This window comes from Schistocerca gregaria, chromosome 4, assembly GCF_023897955.1.
Source record: "Schistocerca gregaria isolate iqSchGreg1 chromosome 4, iqSchGreg1.2, whole genome shotgun sequence".
Lineage (NCBI taxonomy): Eukaryota > Metazoa > Arthropoda > Insecta > Orthoptera > Acrididae > Schistocerca > Schistocerca gregaria.
Window position 1 is genome coordinate 145,993,878 of NC_064923.1, and position 22,443 is coordinate 146,016,320.

Genomic DNA, 22,443 nt, shown 5'->3' on the forward strand with positions numbered 1-22,443 from the left:
AATTCCATCATTCGTCACCAGTGATCAAGCTACTGATCCGTTCGTGATCATTGGCAATACTCTCAAGAAAATCAACGCACACGTTTCTTCGATTGCCCTTCGGCGAATTTGCTAGGTCTTTCGCTGCCAATTTAGCACAAACCATTCTCATGTGGATACCTTCGGACAAAATGTGAACTACGGTGGAAGTGTTAAAAGTTTAACAGGCCACCGTCATCCTCATTATTAAACGTCGGTCTGATCGCAAAAGAGCAAAAGCACATGTCCGATGTTTTTGTTGGTTTTTGAAGATGAAGGTCTCAATGAGCAAGGTTCATCTTCAACGTGATCTCGGCATTCCAAAAATTATTTGTGCTTGTGAAAAACTTGTGCTTTTGATAAGGCCAACACACAACAAAAACACAACTTCACTGGTGGTGCTCTCAAAAATAATGTGATGGCCATACGGAGCTCAAACTCGGAAAGAGCATCTGGAAGGAATGAACACATCAGTCTGAACAAGTAGAACAACACAGCGTTGCCAGATCGCTCGCAGTGTTGTCAGTCTCATTACTTTTCTCATACAGCTCGTATTGGCTCTGCAAGATATTATCTGCAGCCTGCTCAATTGCCAAGGATTTCAAAGCAGCACCTCACTCAACAATTTGTGCGCCTTGACAACGTGGACTGAGGCTGACCTCCATTGGGGAGTGGGAGGTTGGACCATCCATTGTGGCAACGCAGTTGTCTGTGGGCCTCAGGTAACAGCCACCCAGGCCCATCCTGTACAAAAGAATGGTTTCAGTGCCGGCAACCTCAGCGTGATGGAGCAAATGTACTATCCAGAATCCAGTCCAGTACGGGAAATAAATTAAAAATACTTTTTTGTTAGAGGGAAGTAATTATCTCACCAATCATCATGTAAAACCTATTTGCTTATCAAATCCTGCAGTGTACTAACTGAGCAGGACAAGAAATCTTCCTATCTCTTGACCAAGTAACGAGTATTCTTACCAATGAGGAAACTGTCTGGTTCGCTATACACTGACATGTTTCATGCTCTTCACCTTCTAAAGAGTTCTCCTATAAATGTACATTATGTGCTTTCTGTTTATCATTTATCTCTCTTTGTATATCTTTGATCCAAATTTCTATACATCTATTACGATTGGATCTGTGTTTTTCACCTAGCACTTACTTTTCTGTTATAAGTGGGCTGCATCTGTGTTGGCAGCGCTGTGTAGCGCTTTGCATTGGATCTCTGCGCTTCCTTTGTAAGAGACTCTGTGGCTGGTTGTAGTCGTTGTTGGAAGTTAATCGCCAGTAGTGGTGGGCAGTTGGAAGTTAGTCGCCAGCAGTGATGCAAGTGATATTGGGCAGTTGGAGGTAAACAGCCAGCAGTGATGGATGTTAAATGTGAGAAGTTAGCATTGATGGAGGGTAGAGGTCTGAAGTGTTAGCGTAGGCTATCGATCTGGAAGTATCCGATTTGGAAATTGAAAATTATTCATGATTATATATTTGTCAGATTGTTAAGGTAAAAAATACATTATTTGGTTTGCAACAAAATCTTTCCTTTGCTAACCATATGCTTAAAGGTAGTTAATGGCTTTAGTAGTCAGAATCTTTTATTTAGGTGACAGTACTGACGCTCGCTGTATAGCAGCAGTTCGCGTGATGATTTTTGTGAGGTAGGTGCTTAGTGAAACGTATAGGTTATTGTTAAGATTTCTTTCTAGTCAGGGCCATTCTTTTGAATTAATCATCTGAAGTCAGTTTCGAATTTTTTTTTTTTTTTTGAGCAGTCAGATTGCATTGTGCTAGATTATTGTTGGGCAGTGTTAACACGATAAAATAAGTAAAGAAACAGTAAGTTTATTTGCATTCAATTTCACTCAGCAATTTAAGTAAAATTTTTCATACAGAAGTTTCACTATCTGTTTTATAGCATTTCTAATACTGCCCGAATGTCTATTTATGTCTTCACTTGTAGATATTTCAATAAAATGGTTCAAATGGCTCTAAACACTATGGGACTTAACATCTTAGGTCATCAGTATCCTAGCATTTAGGAGTACTTAAACCTAACTAGTCTAAGGACATCACACACATCCATGCCCGAGACAGGATTCAAACCTGCGACCGTAGCATTCCCGCGGTTCAGGACAACAGCTCCTAGAACCGCGCGGCCACCACAGCCGGCTCGTAGATATTTCACTGAGCTGTTGTGTGAGTTTTTCCTCATAGCGAACGAACCATTCAACGAAACATCATCGACATGAGCTTTCGAAGCCGAAGGCAAAACACAAAGCTTTACGCCTCACCCGGTCCCGCCAACACCGACATCGGACTGTTAATGACTGGAAACACGTTGTCTGGTCGGACGAGTCTCGTTTCAAACTGTATCTAGTTGATGGACATCCACAGGTAAGGATATATCCTCATGTATCCTTGGATCCTGCATGTCAGCAGGAGACTGTTCAAGCTGGAGGAGGATCTGTAATGTTGTGGTGCGTGTGCAGTTGGTATGATATGGAACCCCTGGTTCGTCTAGATACGACTCTGACAAGACACGTACGTAAGCATCGTGCCTGATTACCGGCATTCAATCATGTCCATTGTGCATTCCGACGGACTTGGGCAATTCCAGCAGGACAGTGCGACACCTCACGCGCAGAGTGACACCAGGAACACTCCTCTGAGTTTAAACTCTTCCGCTGTCCACCGAACTCCCCAGACATGAACATCATTGAGCATATCTGGGATGCCTTGCAACGTGCTGTTCAGAAGAGATCTCCACCCACTCGAATTCTTAAGGATTTATGGACAGTCGAGAAGGATTCAACTGGTTCCAGTTCTACTTCCGACGTTTGTCGAGTGCATGCCACATCTTGTTGCGGTGCTTCTGCGTGCTCGCGAAGAACCTACACGATATTAGGCAGGTGTATCAGTTTCTTTGGCTCTTTAGTGTATATGCGATTAAAGACTGTGAGGTGACTATGTCACACCTGGACCTAACGATGTAAGGAAGTCACCGCTTCGTAACAGCGCCCGCTACCTACGCCTCGAAACTGTTATACCACACACAGCGCGTTACACATTGGCGTTCAGTACCTAAGAGAAGGTGGCGTAAATGAAAGTTCATGTGCATAACGAAGTACTGGGGTGGACGACGGTCGCCTTGGTGAATTCATTAAGAGATTCGAAATTCTGAGGAAAATAGGTGTCGGCTGTAGGGAAAGTCGGGTAGCATACATTAAGTACAAGAATCCAGACCGATAAATAAGATTGGAAGCTCAAGATCGAAGTGGCAGGATCAAAAAGCTGTAAGACAAAGGGGCAGTCTTTCGCCACTACTTTTCCGTCTACAGGGTCGTCAAAATAGTCTGAAAAGCTTGTGAGCTTGTTTCAAGGTAGACCGCGCTGAGAAATAATTGTATAAGAATAATAACCGATACGTTACGCCATTTCCGAATTAATTAACATGGAAGTTATATAATCAGGCAATTGCGTCTGCAATTTCAAGCGGCTCTTAGATAGAATTGAAGCACTGAGATCTCTAAGGACACGAAGCACAGAAACAAAGTTTTGAGTAAAATAGATGTTTGTGCAAATTAAATTTATACACAAACTACCAGTCTCAAAAGTATTAATTGTTTTTTTTTTGATCACGTCTCCACGTCCTATACATCCCACAAAAAAATTTACCCATTTAGTGTTATCAAATTTGCATTTATATTTCACAAATTTTTCACGTATGGCCTATTCATAATAATGACTTTTTACAGATGTAAAGTTGGGAATTAATGGGAAACTTAGTCAGAACATAAAGAACAGATACTAAATGCACCGCACACACAATTATGACCTATCCAAACACTTCATGGTCCTCGTTATCATATTCATTCTGCATTTTGTGTGGTTCGAGGTTCAGGTAAGACCGCTGACACACCTCTGATTATGAAGTATTACTACTCAGTGCATGATTCATGATTTAGACACTAATTTATTTTGTGTACCCTTGATAACAATGGAAAAGTGCTGAGCAACAAAATTATACTTCGTGCTTTAGGCCGATGTGGAAGTGAATATCAGAGAAACCAGTGAGACTGGTTTTCGCGAATGTTCAATTATACATTGTGAGGCGCCAAATATAGATAAAGCTGGTTTACCAGAAGATAAATGTCAAGAACATCCACAAAAGCTAAAATCTCAAAATCGATCACAGTGTGCTTTAGACCTTAATGGGTCTCAGAGTTTCAATTAGTGTCAATTGTTCTCATAAAGTATATGCTAGCACATAAGACCGCTCGGACATTGGCTTGGGTTCCATCCGTACTAACGTTCCATGTCCGATTTCTGTATCGCTCTTACGAAGAACACGTTTAGCAACACCGTCGCTGGCGGGACCCCAAAACTGCTCGTGCAACGGCGTAATTGGAGAAGTTGACGTTTCACATTTTAATCTTAATAATTGTTTCTCAGCGGAATACCCTTACAAGCTTTACGGACTGTTTCTAACCCCCCTGTATAGGCTGAAGAAGCGATAAGTGAAATAAAAGAAAGGTTCAAGAGTGGCACTAAAATAGTGGGCTAAAGGGTATCAATAATAAGTTTCGCTAATCAGATCGGACCGGATGGGCTGAATGGAATTATCAGTCTGAAGAGTACAGAATATTGGCTGAGAGTAAGCCGTTTAAAGACAAAAGTAATAAAATTTTGCAGAAATGAAATTAACGACAATCTTAGCACCAAAACTGGTGATCACAAATTAGACAACGTTAAGGAATTCCTCTACCTTGGAATCAAAGAAAATCGATGACGGGCGAACCAAGGATGACATGAAAAGCAGGCTAGCATAGGCAAAGAGAACATTTCAGGCCAAGAACAGTCTACATGTGTCAAACATAGCCCCTAATTTGTGGTTAAATTCCAGAGAATGCACAGAATTGTATGGTAGTGAATCATGAGCAGTGGGAAAAACGAAAAAAACATAATCTAAGCATTTTGATGTGTTGTTAAAGAAGAAAATTAGATGGACTGATAAAGTAACGCCTGTGGAGGTTCTCCGTAGAATCACCGAAGAAAGGAACATACGGAAAACGTACAGAAGTCAAAGGAACAGGATGACAAAACATAAACTATGGTAAGGCATCAGGGAATAACCTCCTTGGTACTAGAGGGAGCTGTAGATGGAAAAAACTGTAGAGAAAGACAGAAATTGGAATACATGCATAATACAGTTGAGGACTTAGGATGAAACTGAGATGACTTAGTCATTCAGCTCACTGTAGCTAAATTCTGGAATCTAACTAATTAGATTTTGCAAAATATTAAACCACTAATGTAAGCACTCTTTCACACTGACTAGAATGTAAATGTCGTGTGACTAGGGCCTCCCGTCGAGTGGACCGCTCGCCGGGTGCAAGTCTTTTGTTTTGACGCCACTTCGGTGACTTGCGCGTCGACGGGGATAAAATGATGATTATGATTATGACAACACAACACCCAGTCCCTGAGCGGAGAAAATCTCTGAACCAGCCGGGAATCGAACTCGGACCCTGAGCAGTGACATTCTGCCGCGCTGACCACTCAGCTACCGGGGGTGGACTTAACACTACCTGAAAATTGAGTAAACCCTAATTGTACCATCGATCAAACAATCCTAGTTGCAGATTGCCTATCTTACGGCTTCAAGGCAACAACATTTGATTTTTAGAATTACATATAATTATTGACCAAATTAAAAAAATAAAATGCTGTAATGACCTACTCATTAAGAGGTATAATAACGTTAAGTCCTTAACAGAATAGTAAATGTATTTACACCAAAGTAACAAAGCCATGGGATGGCGATATGATCATGTACACATGGCGGTAATACCGCGAATACATGGAGTGTAAAAGTGCAGTGCCTTGCTGGAGATGTCATCTGCACGCAGATTATTCATGTGAAAAGCCTTTCATAGTTGTTGTGGCCATGATGGGAATTAACAGACTTTGAACAAGGTGGTAGTTGGAACTAGATGCATGGGACGTTCCATTTCGGTAATCGTTAGGAAATTTAATATTACTAGATCCACAGTGTCAGGTGAGTATCTAAAATACCAAATTTCAGGCACTGCTCTCACCACAGACAACAACGTGGCCTACGGCTTTCACTTAATGACCCTGAGCAGCGGCGTTTGCGTAGAGTTGTCAGTGCTAACAGCAAGAAACACTGCATGATACAACCGCAGAAATCAATGAGGAACGTACGACGAACGTCGCCATGGGGCGAAATTTGCCGTTGTTTGGTTGTGCCAGCAGACGACCGACGCAAGTGCCATTTCTAACAGAACATGACATGCAACGCCTCTGCTGGATTCGTGACCGTGGCCTAGTCAGATAAGTCCCGATTTGAGCTGGTAAGCACTGTGTATGAGGCCGGCAAACCATTGACTCAAGTTGCCGACATCACACTGTGCAAGCTTTTGGGGGCTCCATAAGCGTATGCGCTATGTTTACATGGAATGGACTGAGTCCACTGGTCCAGCTGCACCTGTCATTGATTGTAAATGGTTATATTCGTCTACTTGGCGACCACCTACAGCCACGTTCCCAAACAACGAGGGACTGATGACCCTGTAGTTTGGTCCCTATATCCCTCAAACCCACCAATCCGAACAACGATGGAATTGTTATTGATGACGATGTGCAATTTCACCGGCCCACAGTTGTTTTCGGCCAGTTTGAAGAACATTGTGCGCATTTCAAGCAAATGAATTAGCCACTCAGATTGCCCGGCATGAATTCCATCGAACATTTTGAATCGAGAGGGCAGTTCGTACACAAAATCCTGCACCGTCAACATCTTCGCAATTGTGAGCGGCTATAAAGGCAGCATGGGCATTATTTCTACAGGGGACTTCCAACGCCTTGTTGAGTCCATATCACATTTCGTCGCTGGACTACACCGGGCTGAAGAGGGTCCTAGACGATAGTACGACGTATACTGTGATTTCACCTCAGTGTAAGACACGTACTGTGTATATGACCTGAGGCAGGGTGTCATAGCTCGCGAATCACGCAGTTTGTATTTAACCAGTATTTGATAATAAGTGCACTTTGCGATTGACAAAAAACATTGCACAAAACTTCAAATGTGTGAGGAATCCTAAGGAACCAAAGTGTTGAGGTCATCGGTCCGTAGACTTACACGCTACTTAAACGAACGTAAACTAATTTATGCTAAGAATAACACACACACACATGCAAGAGGGAGAACTCGAAACTCTGGCGGGAGGGGCCGCGCAATCCGTGGCATTGCGCCTCAAACCGCACGGGCACTACGCGCACCAGACTTTACACAAGATTTTTAAGACTTTTCAAAACGTTTTCTCGCTGATGTCCATCATAAAACATTGAAATCGCTTATTACATTAACGTTGTCTATGCAGAAAACCTCCACCATCAGCTACGACGTTTTAATTTTTTACTTCTTTGCTATTTTAAACAGGTGGGCATGGGGAGGGTTAGTGGTAGCTTCGCCGTTTACATACAATTCTGCCACAATAGTAGAGAACACACGCAGATATCTGTTCCCATGCAGCACAAAACAGTTTTTAAATGCGACCCGGTATTGACAGATGTAAATGTGTGTAGAGGGACAGCAGCTGCATTTTGCAAAGTGCCAGGTGGTTGAAATTTTTTACAAGTTTATACCATCATGCACTTGAAAATTGTTACATGACGTAACAGGTTAATAATGTAGTACATCTAAATCTACATCTACATGACTACTCTGCAATTCACATTTAAGAGCTTGGCAGAGGGTTCATCGAACCACAATCATACTATCTCTCTATCATTTCACTCCCTGATAGCGCGCGGGAAAAACGAACATCTAAACCTTTCTGTTCGAGCTCTGATTTCTCTTATATTATTTTGATGATCGTTCCTACCTATGTAGGTTGGGTTCAACAAAATATTTTCGCATTCGGAAGAGAAAGTTGGTGACAAATTTTGTAATTAGATCTCGCCGCGACGAAAAACGTCTTTGCTTTAATGACTTCCATCCCAACTCGCGTATCATATCTGCCACACTCTCTCCCCTATTACTTGATAATACAAAACGAGCTGCCCTTTTTTGCACCCTTTTGATGTCATCCATCCATCCCACCTGGTAAGTGTCCCACACCGCGCAGCAATATTCTAACAGAGGACGAACGAGTGTAGTGTAAGCTGTCTCTTTAGTGAACTTGTTGCATCTTCTAAGTGTCCTGCCAATGAAACGCAACCTTTGGCTCGCCTTCCCCACAATATTGTCTATGTCGTCTTTCCAACTGAAGTTGTTCATAAGTTTAACACGCAGATACTTCGTTGAATTGACTGCCTTGAGAATTGTACTAGTATCAAAATTATTCTGGAGTTACACTCTTTGTGTAAACCAAGTTGACAACGTGAAGCATGTGGTGTAAGCATCAAATTAGCCCTCAGCTATTCTTTTCGGGAAGATTTCACAGAGAGTTAGTATGCATTTAGTATACCAGTGTGTGGTAATTTCATGACGTACAGGATTGTGCTATGAACGTAACTTCTTTGGGTGATAATTGAATCGGTTGGTTGCGGTTAATTTCCTCTTGGATATGTTTCAACGTCCTTCGTGTGTTATTTACTGAGTGCCGTGTTGTATGTAGTCTCCCAATCTTGGCTCCCTATTTGATGTGTTCCATAAGATTACAAACTGACATTTTCACAATCCTAAATAAGGCACCAGTTTAATTATGAATCAAGTTTAATATGCTGAAATTTTAACGGAACAATGATCAATGTTAAAATTAGTTCCCAAATATAAACCGATTTATTTCTTTTTATTTAAATTGTCTTTATATATATATATATATATATATATATATATATATATATATATATATATATATATATATATATATATATATATATCACTGGTTATCGTAAGATGAGTACTAAAAGATTATAATTAATGTTAGTCTGGTTGGGAATTTGGTAAGCTAGACTGGATACCTGGTGAAACAGTTGCGCAGTAATACAAGGTTAACATCCTCAGATAGCTCGCAGTTTTTAACCCACTTTTATGGTCTTGAATATCAGCACCGCTTTCAGAACGAATTAATGCAACAGCATTACAAAGTATGGCAATTATTGATAACAACGTTTACCGTTTATATATTGCATAAATATTTATATACTGTACATAAAAATATATATCCCACGTCCATTCCAATTTTCCTTAGAATATCGTCTAAAAATTTGAAGGAAATTGGTAAAGAACGTTTCCAGATATTTTGACAACGATATTTTCTTTTTATATTTCAGAAATAAACTTACGTAGTGTGTGCACTAAAAATACACTCCTGGAAATGGAATAAAGAACACATTGACACCGGTGTGTCAGACCCACCATACTTGCTCCGGACAATGCGAGAGGGTTGTACAAGCAATGATATCACGCACGGCACAGCGGACACACCAGGAACCGCGGTGTTGGCCGTCGAATGGCGCTAGCTGCGCAGCATTTGTGCACCGCCGCCGTCAGTGTCAGCCAGTTTGCCGTGGCATACGGAGCTCCATCGCAGTCTTTAACACTGGTAGCATGCCGCGACAGCGTGGACGTGAACCGTATGTGCAGTTGACGGACTTTGAGCGAGGGCGTATAGTGGGCATGCGGGAGGCCGGGTGGACGTACCGCCGAATTGCTCAACACGTGGGGCGTGAGGTCTCCACAGTACATCGATGTTGTCGCCAGTGGTCGGCGGAAGGTGCACGTGCCCGTCGACCTGGGACCGGACCGCAGCGACGCACGGATGCACGCCAAGACCGTAGGATCCTACGTAGTGCCGTAGGGGACCGCACCGCCACTTCCCAGCAAATTAGGCACACTGTTGCTCCTGGGGTATCGGCGAGGATCATTCGCAACCGTCTCCATGAAGCTGGGCTACGGTCCCGCACACCGTTAGGCCGTCTTCCGCTCACGCCCCAACATCGTGCAGCCCGCCTCCAGTGGTGTCGCGACAGGCGTGAATGGAGGGACGAATGGAGACGTGTCGTCTTCAGCGATGAGAGTCGCTTCTGCCTTGGTGCCAATGATGGTCGTATGCGTGTTTGGCGCCGTGCAGGTGAGCGCCACAATCAGGAGTGCATACTACCGAGGCACACAAGGCCAACACCCGGCATCATGGTGTCGGGAGCGATCTCCTACACTGGCCGTACACCTCTGGTGATCGTCGAGGGGACACTGAATAGTGCACGGTACATCCAAACCGTCATCGAACCCATCGTTCTACCATTCCTAGACCGGCAAGGGAACTTGCTGTTCCAACAGGACAATGCACGTCCGCATGTATCCCGTGCCACCCAACGTGCTCTAGAAGGTGTAAGTCAACTACCCTGGCCAGCAAGATCTCCGGATCTGTCCCCCATTGAGCATGTTTGGGACTGGATGAAGCGTCGTCTCACGCGGTGTGCACGTCCAGCACGAACGCTGGTCCAACTGAGGCGCCAGGTGGAAATGGCATGGCAAGCCGTTCCACAGGACTTCATCTAGCGTATCTACGATCGTCTCCATGGGAGAATAGCAGCCTGCATTGCTGCGAAAGGTGGATATACACTGTACTAATGCCGACATTGTGCATGCTCTGTTGCCTGTGTCTATGTGCCTGTGGTTCTGTCAGTGTGATCATGTGATTTATCTGACCCCAGGAATGTGTCAATAAAGTTTCCCCTTCCTGGGACAATGAATTCACGGTGTTCTTATTTCAATTTCCAGGAGTGTATATACAGCCAACGTCCATCCGAATGTTTATTAAAGTGTTGTGTAAAATTTTGTAGTAGATCGGTCCAGGTCTTTCGAAATTTGTGGTAACAATGTTTCCCTTTGCATATTACATATGTATTTTTTTATCATATACAGGGTGTGCCATTTATCTTGACCACCCTAAATAACTGTTTGTCCAGATGTAAATTACAAAATGTTACAAGAGAGTGTTCTTTAGCTTTCAGGAGGACATCAATCAGCATGATTGCCTTCGTTGTAGCTTTGTTTTTTACAAAGATATGAACAGTGGTATAACTTTTTCAAATGGCACCCTGTATTTCTTAATCGATAATTCATTTTCTCTCCTAAAGGTATATCAAAAAATGTATCACAGTGTACCCTTCACTGAAAGACAACGTTATTAATTACATAACACAACACTGACGTTGGACGCTCCCAGCGCTTAGTGCAAGTACTCGGGGTAATGGAACACATCCACGTGCTGACGTTGAAAGACGACAAATGTTGAAAAGTTGTGTGAGTAGAATGTACACCAACGAAGAGGAGGCAGATATGCTACTCATCTGTGGGGAATGTAAGTTAGTAATTGCAATACTGTTTCCTTATGTACGGGTACATTTATACACTAGTTTAGTCCTTTTAAATGCTGTTGTGTAGAGTAGGCATACATTGAAGGCTGTCCTTCCTACTAACTGCATCGACATAACGCTTCTTTTACTGCTGTTGTTGTTGAAGGAACGCGAAAGGCTTCGCAGCCAGCGGAACTGTACAGAGAGCGATATCCTGACAAGAACCTTCCTTCCCGACGGATGATTTCTCGTCTTATTGCGACGTTTTAGGATACGGGAAGTTTCAACCCACGACAACGCAGACGTCGTAGCACTCTCTCAGACGAAGCTGCGAAGTTACTGTTCTCCCTTTCGTTGCCACATGTGAGCACACGACCACTTGATCATGAGACTGGCATTCCTAAGTTGAGTGCACATCGTATTCTTACACGTCATTGGTTCAACCCTTACCATGTACGCATACATCAAGAATTGCATGGGAATGGTTTCCAGAATCGAGTACAGTTTTGTCAGCGGGTACAGCAGCAAATCCTCACCAACCTGAACTTCTTCTCCGGCGATGAATGTTCCTTCTCAAACAAAGGCAGGTAAATACAAGGAACATGCATTATTGGTCCAGCGACAACCCACGATGGTTTAGACAGGTGGTACGTCAGCCTTAATGGAGAGTTAACGTCTGGTGTGGGACGCTTGGTACTACAATTATAGGCCATTCTTTCATCAACGATAGTCTAAATGGCACAGCGTACGCCAACTTCTTCAGACGAATTCTTCCTCCTGTTCTGGATGAAGTGCCGCTAAGAACCAGAATGCTTATGTGGTATCAGCTCGATGGATGCCCAGCACATAATGCCTTGCGTTCACGGGACGTTTTTCTTTGGGGATGTCTGTCGCGATATTCCACCAACTCCAGAGGACATGCAGGAACGTATCGCGCTTGCTTGTAATTTTCTTCAGGAGGCAACACTGGAAACAGTATATAATTCTTTCATTCAACGAGTGCACCAGTGTATCGGTGTCCAGGGTCACCCCTTGGAGCACCTTTGAATGTTCTACTCCTGGGCAATGTTACAGGAGAGTCAAAGTCAATTTTGTGTTATGTTTTTACATGGTTTTCATTTGTTTTCTGACAACTCCAGCAAGTGGACCAGTTTGTAATCCGGGATGAAAGACAGTGTTATGTTATTTAATTAGCAACGTTGTCTTTCAGTGAATGGTACACTGTTACATATTTTTGTATAGGCCTTTAGGAGAGGAACTGAGTTACCAAAGGAAACATGCAGGGTGCCATTTAAAGAAGCCATACCGCTAGTAATATCTTTGTAAAAACAAAGCTGCAATGAAGGCAATCATGCAGATTGGTGTCCCCCTGACGGCTAAAGAAGATTTGCTTGAAAGATTTTATAATTTGCATCTGTACAAACAGTTATTTAGGATCGTCAAGATAAATGGGACACCCTGTACATTAGAAACGTATTGCCTTCGTCCATCCAGATATTATAGTACCATGGTATAATTTGAAGTCAAGAACTTTTCGAGATATTTTGGCAAAGATTATTTCTTTTTGAATGTCACTTATACATTTATGTATTGTGTATGATAAAAAAATATGTGTGTATAGCCTATGTCCTTCCGAATGGTCAGTATCGTGTAAAAGTATGATGCAAATCGGTGTAGAAAATTTTGAGATTTATGCTAACAACCTATCCCCTCTATATAACGGGCGTTCAAAAAGAAACGAGCCGGAGATATAATTACAGAAATCAGTACCTGTATGTTAGAAGTATTAACCCTGGCTATTGAGACACTTGTCCCAGTGCGTCACAAGGCGGTGAATGGCTATCTCATAAAATTCACAGGGCTGCGATGTTAACCAGTTCCGCACGTACAGCTCAACGGCGTCGTCCGAGGTGAACCGTTTGCCCCTCACAGCCTCTTCAAGGGGACCAAAAATAACTTAATTCACAGGGAGAGAGGTCCAGACTGCATGGAGAGTGGTCGAGAGCCTCCCATTTGAATTTCTGCAGGAGTGCCGCAACTGTGTTGGCCGTATGAGGCTTTGCGTTGTCATGCAGCAGAAAGACCATACAGGTGAGATTGCCTGGCGAAGGGTGATCACTGTTTGAGAGAAACGCTGGGCATTTACTGTTGCCCCGTGCTGCAGGAAGTGAAAACAGAAAGAAGCCATGCTGGCCAAAGAAGAACGTTAGCATAGGGGCAAGCGATTCACCTCGGACGACGAAGTCCAGCTGTACGTGCGGAACTGGTTAATATTGCAGCTCCGGGACAGTCATTCACCACACTGTGTCACAGTGGGTCAAATGTCCCAACAGCCAGGGTCAATATTTCTAAGATGCAGGTACTGGTTTCTGTAATTATGCCTCCAGCTCGTTTCTTTTTGAACGCCCCTTATATATTCCATATAAATTTATGTATTATACCTTATATGACACACACATTAAAAATATGTAGCGGTTGTCAGTTATAACGTTTATTACAACATCGTCAAAATTTGAAGTAAATTGGTTCACTAATTTTCGAGAATTTTGGTAACAACGTTAAACAACGACTTGATTTTGTATAGTAGTACAGATGAGGTCACGTATTTCAAAAGGCCAGCATCACTGCACATTTAGTGCTGCTTCATCGATTGGATAAACTCCTTAGTATAACAGAATATTTAAGAGAAAATTATCACATGATTAAAGGGCAGCGGTTTTTCACTCTGATTCTGTCAGTATTTGAGAAGATGCACTTCACACTTGATTTTGTATGTAGAATGAACGTGAAGTTTATACTAATCTACGTGTGTACCCGACCATTACGTAGCATAAACGGTCCATACGTAAAATTATTGTTAATTTCGTTGTGGTATTACAAACTGAATAATTTTATTGCGACCGACTGCGGCGTTGCGTGATATCCGATGCAACTTTCCGATACAACTTTAGCAAAGTCAAGAAACCGTGTTGACCACTCATTGTCCTTCCTGCAACTGAAGATATATGAATCTGTCTGTGAGTGCAGGTAAGTTGCAAGGTGAAACATTGTACAATTGTTTCTAGAAATAGTCCATCTACAACCACAAGTCAGTTGGCTGATGTTCGGGTGGGAGTGAGGGCGGAAGGCGAAACGCTGGAATGGTGCAGAACGCGCGTGTTACGTTTCCGGAGAAGCGCTGAATCACGGAGATGGAGGTAGATTTATACGTCATTCCTGCAAAGAGCAGCTGAAACAACAGAGAGGGCGTCGAGAATTTCCCAGCATGAAATTTTTATGCAGAAAGCCCAGGTACGGACGATAGGGAAATGGATTGCCTCGCGCTGCACAGATTGAAAACAATAGGACCGAAAATATGAAATCCGAAAAGTGTTTCCCTCGCGAATCAGCATATTGTGCTCTTTCTCCTTCAATTGTGGAACAATGTGGTGCTCCGTTGAGGCCGCTTACTCAGTTTTGCCGAAGTTTCTTTGGGCAGTATTGCAACCCCTCCCGGAAGCGTTGCAACGAGGCGAGTATCGGAAAGGAAAGAATGAAGAATGTCGTTGGTGGATCTTTTCGTGAGTTTTTAAGCTCGTCGTAGTAAGAAGGCGATGAAGCAATTATTGTGGAGTATCCTCTTACAGTGTTAAACACGTCTCTGAAAAAAGCAAAAAAAATCTTCTTTTTTCCTTTTGTTAGGGCGTACTTTGTTTTGACATAGAATAACAAGTTTTATAAGTAAACCCAACGTGAACTCTTTTCTTCTTTTTCCTTCTTCCCTCCAGTTTATTTGCTTGTGAATGGGAATGATCTGTAAGTGGATACATTGCATCGTTATTAATAAGTTACTAAATTGGAAGCTTTAATGTCTATAAGGGGTGGGATGAGAAATGATAATTTACCTTTCACGACGGTTGAAACTTTAGTAGTGGCAACTAGTTATTTACAGCTCGTACAAAATGGATACCTGTTTCAAAGTTTTACTGACCTTCAAAGTAGCCACCAGCGTTGTGTATAACCCGTTTCCAGCGATGTGGAAGTCGTAGGACACTCTTAGCAGTGCAAGTTGTGTTGACAGTTAGACCGGCGCTGTCTGTTGCCCGACGAATTTTTAGCAGTTCTGAACCGAATACCGAAAAGTGTTTCCTTCAGTTTATAAATCAAGTTGAACTTAACAACGGCTTAAGTCAGGGGAGTGCAGTAGGTGGTGTAGCACTTAGCAGCCCCAACAGTCAAACAAATGAGTAACAGATTGCACTGTATGTGCCTGAGCATTGTCCTGCAAAATGATGGTCAAGTCGTGCAGAAAGTGTCATCACTTCTGTCTCTATGCTGTTCAGTTTTGGAACACAACCTACGACCAGCTTAGAGACAGAAGTGATCACACTTTCTGCAGGACCTGACCATGATTTTGCAGGACAATGGTCAGGCACGTACAGTGCAAGCTGTTACTCATTTGTTTGACTGTTGGGGCTGCTAAGTGCTATACCATCTATTGCACTCCCCTGACTTAAGTGCTCGTGAGTGCAACTCTATTTCTAAACTGAAGGAAACACTTCATGGCGTTCGCATCAAAACTGCTACAAATTCGTCGGGAAAGAGACAGCGCTGCTCGAACTGTCACCACAACTGGGATTGCTAAGGGGATCCTACGATTTCCACATCGCTGGCAAATGGTTTATACACAATGGTGGTGAGTACCTTGAAGGTCATTAAAACTTTGAAACACGAGTCTATTTTTTACGAGCTGTAAATAAATAGTTGCCGCTATTTAAGTTCCAACCCTCGTATGTTTATTTGTGTGCAGTTTTGGTTGCGCAGTGTCGAAAGAAGCTTTTCCCAGCCGATGTAAGGGAGCTCCATAAGCAATATCAAGCAACAAACGAGGCATCATCATTATAGATATTTCCAACAGGGAGTACTACATGAGACAGCGAAAACTACAGTTTGTAATCGGAAATACCAAACTCTTCACCGAGAAGCCGCCTTTGGATTTCTACTTTACTAAAATTAAACAATGTATTTTTATGTATTTCGCATCGTTAATGAATCAGTAACGTAGCATTACTCTGTGTTTTAACACAGTCGGATGGTTCTGTGATATTCTAAGACAATTTTGGCTTCCATTAGGACTTCAGTCTACCGTCCAGTTCTGGCATATGGTGTTAAAAGCAAACAGGTCAGCTCTTCCAAAATTTTGTGTGTATTCTCATTACATTTCTCATAGCTCCTGAACATTTGTTGTAGCGCGTGGATACTACTAATTTGCGTTGAAGTGTTATCATTGTAACAGATGTTTGAAGCCAGCACGAAAGGGTGACAATTTCAGTCTGTCTGCGGAGGGACAGTGCTGCATAAAGACGTTAAATGCTTTTTGCGTAGAGTCACAAAGTTTCCTCTAATATTGTTTTATGAATTGAATACCATGGAGAATAGTGTGAAAGTACTTTACAGACAGGTGAGACAGGTGTTAGATACCGAAATAATTGGAAAGTACTGTCGCCTGGGACTGTGATACTAAGGCTGGTATCTAAGTTTTAATTAATACCTCGATAAAAATTTAAGTTTCATAATTAATTAATTAAGTTGTAATTTGTTTCCAAGCACATGTCTGCAGTACCGGTACACACTCGAATTCCCGCACCACAGTATCGCAGTACGACTTGTACCATTAGTAAATTGGAACATCGCGTGATAATTCAGTACTGGGATGGGAACAGCGCTTGCAACAATTCACGCTGAAAATATGAAAGCGTACGGCAAAAATGCATCATCGTATAATTTTATTTTATTTTATTTTATTCTTTTACTCGGTCATCTTACTACGTTTGATACAAAGTAGCACTTGCAAACTACATCCTGAATTATTATGTATGCAAATCTCTGTTTTCATCTATGGTTGCTATCCTCTAAACTTTCTTCTAGTAGCATGGAAGTTATCCCTAATGTCTTAACAGACGTCCTACCATCCTGTCCTTTCGTCTTCTCAGTGTTTTCCATATACTCCCCTCCCTCGCCTATTCTGCAGATATAATCATCGTCTCTTGCCTTATCAGTCCTTATAATTTTCAAAATTCTTCTACAGCACCACATCTCAGGTGCTTTCATTCCCTTCTGTTCCTGTGTTCCCACAGCCCGCGTTTCATTACCATACAATATTGTGCTTCAAACGTACATTCAAAATATTTCATCCTGAGGTTAAGTCGTACATTTGATACTAGTATACTTCTTTTGGCCAGGAATGCCCTTTTTGCCAGTGCTACTTCGTCAGTGTTGGCTTATTTTGTTGCCTAAGTAGCTGAATTCCTTAACTGCATCCAATCATACTTCGTGCTCACCAGTTATTATCTTGAGTTTCTCACTGCTCTCATTTCTGCTACTTCTCATTGCTTTCGTCTTTCTCCGATTTGTTCTCAATCCATATTCTGTACTCATCTGAATGTTCTTTCAGTTCAACAGATCCTCTAATTCTTCTTCACTTCCACTGAGGATAGCATGTCATCAGCAAATGTTATCATTGATATCCTTTCACCATCAATTTTAATCCTACTGTTGTACGTTTCTTTTATTTTCCTCGTTACTCCTTCGATATATAGACTGAACAGTGGGGACGAAAGACTCCCTACCTCATGCACTTTTTAATCCGAACATTTCGTTCTTTTTATTCCACTATCACTCTCTCTAACTTCTTTTACATATTGTGTTCTACCAGAGTTTCCCCACAGCTCACCCCTATATCTTAGATTTCCGATTATCTTGCATCGTTTAAGTTTTCGAAATCAGCGATTCCTATGAAATTGCCTATTTTTCTTCAGTTTTGCTTCTATTATCAACAGCAACATCAGAACTGCCTCTCTGATGGGTTTAGCTTTCCTGAAGCCAAACTGATTCTAGTATGACAGATTCTCGATTTTCTGTTCCACTCTTTGTTTATCATTGTAGTCGGCAACTTGTATGCTTAAGCTGATTGTGCGATAATTATTGCACTTCTCCGCTCTCGCAACCTTCCAAATTGCGTGGATGAAGTGTTTCCGAAAGTCTGTTGATATATCCCCAGTCCGATACATTCTATGCACCAACGACAATAATCGTTTCTACTTTCCCCAACGATGTTAGAAACTCCGATAGAATGTCGTCTGTCCATTGTGCCTTATTTCATCTCTTGTCTTCCACGGCTCGTTTAAATTCTGGATTCCCTATGTCTTCCTTATCGACTCCTGTTTTGTCTTCTACTGCGTCATCAGAAAAGCCATCTCCCTGATAGAAGACCTCAGTGTACTCTTTAGCCCTATCTGCCGTCTATTCCGTATTTAACAGTTAAGCTCCCATTGCCCTCTTAATGTCTCTGCCCTTGCTTTTAATTTCACCTAAGGTTGTTTTCAATTTCCTATATGCTTTCAGTTCATATTGTGTAATCATCTGAGTGCTCTTTCAGTTCAAAAGATCCTCTAATTTTTCTTCACTTCCACTGAGGACGTTTCGTTTCCGGACTCATCACATTTTTCATGCCGACCTTTTGGCTTTGTTCTCTGCACTTCCTTTTTGTTTACTTCCAAACCGACTTTTATTTCCATGTTACTGAATTTCCTTGAAAATATATGAACTTATTTCTGTCGGCGATCAGCTGAAGCATTTCTTCCGTTACCCGTGGTTGGTTCGCAGTTACATTCATTGTACGTATGGTTTTCTTTCCAAATTCTGTGACTGCTCTTTTTAGAGACGCCCACTCCTCTTCAACTGAACTGCTGACTGAGCTACTCATTATCGCAGTATCTAGCCTCAGAAAACTTGACGCATTAGTATTTCGATACCCTCCTTGTTTGCGCATTGATTCTTCCTGACTGGTCTCTAAATTTCAGTCTGCTCTTCACCATTACTAACTTGTGATCGGAGTCTATATGCGCTCCCAGTACACCTTACGATCCAATATCACATTTCGGAGTGTCTATCTGGCAATGATGTAACTGAAATGTTCTCTTATCTTCGTAAAATTTTCTCTTATCTCCTGGCCTTTTCCTAGTATACCTCTTTCTCTCCATCTCTTGTGATTCTTGAACAGAGTATTATCCATTACTACTATTATTGTAGAACTCAATTAGTCTTTCTCCAGTCTAATTTCTACTGTAAATTCCATATTGCCCCTTAAGCGTTTCTGCTTTTTCCTCTCCTACAACCGCATTTCAATACCGCGTGACGATCAGATATTCATCACCCTTGAGGTACTTATTTTTATCTTTAGGGTGAGATCAAGCAAATCTGAACGAGACAGAACGAAGTTGTAGACCATCTTTCGGTGAAGCAAAAGAAATCTTGAGAATCTCAGGAGACATGGAGGCACTAGTCCATCCACATCTAGATCTACATATGAACTCCGCAAGCCACCACACGGTGCATGGTGGAGGACACGTTGTATCACTCCTAGTAATTTTCTTTTCTGCGCTACTAGCACACAGATCCAGGGAAAAACGACTACCTAAATTTCTTGTATGTCGTCTTTATGAGTTTTACGTGAAATGTACGTTTCCAGCAGTTGAATCTTTATTCTACCAGCCTCTAATACCAGTTTTCTATTCCAATTATAGTGCCTCGTGAAAAGAACATTGTCTTTCGTATAGGGATTCACATCTGAGTTCACGAAGTATCTTCGTAAAAGTTGCATGTAGATCGAACCTAGCGGTGACAAACCTACTGTCTACCCAAGGAGGTGATGCAGCACGCTTTTGCGTTCGGGGGAACGACGGTTGAAACCGGCGTCCGGCCATCACGATTTTGGTTTTCCGTGATTGCTCTAAATCGCTTCCGGTAAATGCCGGGATGGTACCTCAGAAAAGGCACAGCCGATTTGCTTCCCTTCCTTCCCAGCCAACCAACAAACCTACTCTGAATTACTTCGGTGTCTTCCTTTAATCCGAACTGTTGAGGATCCAAACCACTCGAACAGTACTCGAGAATAGATCGCACCAGCGTTCTGTATATCGTCTCCTTTACAGGTGAGCTAGCTACACTTTCCACAAAATTCTGCCAGTAAAACGAAGTCGAGCATTCACCTTCCCCTCTACCAATCTGACGTCCTCATTTCATTTCATATCACTTTGCAACGTTTTGGTTAGATGTTGATCTGATGTGACTCTGTCAAGCAGATTCCTACTAATGCAGGATTTTTTTCTATTCATCCACATTAACTTACATTTTTCTAAGTTTACAACAAGCTGACATTCATCACACCAACTAGAAACTCTGTCTGATTAATCCCGTATACTCCTGCTGATACTTATAAGTGATCAACAAACAGCCATAACTGCTGCTCGCAGTTTCCCTCAGATGAGTGATGTATGTACAAAATGAGATCAGTCCTACCACACAACCCTGGGCATTCCTGACCACACCCTTGTCTCTAATGAACACTTGCCGTCGAGAACAACGCGCAGGGCTCTATTACTTAAGAAATCTTCAATCCACTCACGTATCTTGCAAGCCGTACCGAATACTCGGACTTTCGTCAACAATCTGCAGTGAGGCACTTTGTCTAACACTTACCGGAGATCTAGGTTCAAATGGTTCTGACCACAATGGGACTTAACTTCTGAGGTCATCAGTCTCCTAGAACTTAGAACTACTTAAACCTAATTAACCTAAGGACTTCACACACATCCATGCCCGACGCAGGATTTGAAGCTGCGACCGTAGCGGTCGTGCTGTTCCGGAATGAAGAGCCTAGAACAGCTGGCAGAAATCTAGGAATTCCGAACCTGCGTTGTGCCCTCCACGCCATGTTTCTTGGATATCGTGTGAGAAATGGCCAAGCTCAGTTCCGTCCCTGTGATGCTTTGTTGACAGAAGCCTTTGTGTTTGAAGGAAATAAATTACATTATATCTCAGAATGTATTCAAGAATTCTGCAGCAAGATGATGTTAATGAAACTGGATTATGCGGGTCATTCTTTTACCTTTCGTATAAGGAGACTAGCGTAGCACAGTCGGGGCTACAGCGAAAAAAAAGAAAATCAATGTATCAGCTTTAAGTATTTTGCACGACCATTTGTGCGTCATCGTAGTCGCCTCCTCAAGTGATCCGTGAACTTTTGTTTATTTATTTATTTATTTCCGTCTTTAGAATTCTGTTTCTATAATGGGCCGTGTTTTTTGTATTTTAATTTTTTGATTACAAATTTACCTCTCAGCATAGTGATAGAAATAATAAGAATAATATTAATATAAACGGCAATCAAGTGAAACCTTACCGTATAAATAAAAAAAAGTTAAATGTTGATGTGTAACCTTCCAAAACCAGAAAATAAAAAATAATTAAATTTGGATGTTTTAATTCTGACGTATGAAAACTGACAAATCTTAACTCACGAAAAATAAAAAAAATTGACGTAAGCAGCGCAACGCCATGGCCCTGTGAAATCAGTCTGAATCTGTCCGTGAGAAATAAACTGAAAAATTCTTACCTCGTGATGGTGTCACCAGATAACGCTGTCTATATATCTGCTCGTAAATGGCACATCTTAGTTTAATGCTGGACTATCTACTAACACTGGATAACATTTGTCTGAGATTTCAAATGTTAGAAAAACTGTCTTTACTTAGCGACACAGCTGCACAGCTGGTCGTCTGTATACTAAAGATCACATGACTATGATGTAAAAAAATTCTGGAATATTTTAATTAAGATATGTGACTGGATCGGGACTGGCAATGACTTGAGGGGAACTTATACTTTTATAGTTGACTGGTAAAACCAATTATATTCTATAATTTGTTTACGATATTGATAAAGATCTACAATCCATTATACGGGAAAATTGAACACATTATAAATATGGGTCAACTGGTGCTCACGAATCACAAAAGAAAATATTGAAAACAATCCATATTAACATCTCAGACAAGTGACTTAACCAAGCGCATGCCAATAAAAATAATAAAATTTACTTTACAATAGATGGTTGACTTAATTACACTGTTGATTTTTCATTATCCTAACAATTATTCATTTGTTCATCATTACCTCATTCCATGGTATCTTTGAGCTCTGCGGCTGATCACATTTATTATTCAGTTCCATATAATAAAATTTTACAATTTGTTCTGCACTGTGACTTTAACAACTACT